This window comes from Taeniopygia guttata, chromosome 7 (assembly GCF_048771995.1).
Source record: "Taeniopygia guttata chromosome 7, bTaeGut7.mat, whole genome shotgun sequence".
NCBI classification, from domain to species: Eukaryota; Metazoa; Chordata; class Aves; order Passeriformes; family Estrildidae; genus Taeniopygia; species Taeniopygia guttata.
The window spans coordinates 21,679,613-21,681,097 of NC_133032.1; positions in this window are offsets into that span (position 1 = coordinate 21,679,613).

Sequence of the window (1,485 nt, forward strand, 5' to 3'; positions counted from 1 at the left end):
CTGAAAACAAGGAAAAAAACCCTGGAATCTTAGCAGAGCCTGAACTGTCTTCAAGCTATCTTCAAACTGCTATAGTAATTGCAGTCTAACCAATAAACCCCTCCAGAAAGTTTCACTATATTATGTACCTAACAAGCTCTCCGTGACTGCTGTGACCATAGATCTCCCTACAGTGAGGAAAAGAGAAGGAAAGCAAGGAAGAAACAATGAAATCATTATTAGAACATTGGGAAAATATTTAAATATGTTTAGACAAGAAGTGCTCTATTTAAATTGTGAATTGCTAATTTAAAACTACGGGTTTCTGTTCTTTTCTGCTAAGCAACTAGAAGCTCTACTTAAATGTCACTATAACCTCTTCTGAAGCTTCCTTTTGCAAAGATGGCTACAGATACTGGTTGGAAAGCATTATTCTGCATCAGCCCTTCTTTACAACTAAGCAGTCAACATAATTTACTTTTTTCATGGCAGAGCTGACTTTTATTTTAAAATAAAAATATTATAATGGAGATTTTCCTCAATATTCAGTATTTCAGGTAGTGTATAAAAATCATACATTTCCCACCTCTGTATTTAGCCAGTAGAGTATCTCCTGAAAGGGAAATTAGGGCAGCTGCAGCAGATCTGGTTTTGACATACCCTGTTCCAGATCTAGGAAAATGAAATAAGTTACACTATATTCACTGAGAGTATAAAGACTGAAACATCTAAAGAATATAATACTACTATGTAGGAAGAAAACTTCAAAACAAATATCCTTTTTTAAGTATAAATGCAACCAAAGTAACACTTCAGTGATATTTTATGTCTAAAACCCTTTGTCACTGAACATATCTGCAGAATTAACTGTTCCAAGATACCATGCAATCATAAAACAAAAAGAAAATATCTCCTTCAGAGACTTGACATTACAAGTAAAATGTAATTTTACATTTACAATGTATGTCCTAAAAATTCTGCTCTTTGAATTGTGGAAAGCCTTCCCAAATACATTAGTGAATAAAGGATACAATCTACGTTTGGCACAGCTCCACTGTGGCCCCAGATCTGCACTAAGCTTCTCTTGGGCTGATTGCACCTAATTTCACTGAAACTCAATTTAAACAAAAGGATATATGCAGGAGCAGGACATTTAGTTTTGACCATTAGATAATAAATAATGTAGATTAATTTAGAACCCAATTTTGTGACATAGGCACCTAATGGAAAACACCAATTTTTTTTTTCTTGTGAAGACAATGCAGACATTAATCAGAAACCACAAATCAGGGAATCCCAGAAATCTATATTTAAGATATTACTTTTGCAAAGCTTCAAAATATCATTACATAGGATTTTCTTCAAGAGTCTTTAGATAAACCCACACTGTGTAAAGCTGCAATATATTCTCTAAAGTATGAGCTGCATGGGAAATTGTCGCTTTTCCAGAAATTCAAAGAAAAATCTCCAAGACTAAAGCTAAAGTACACAGTCAAACACCCTTCA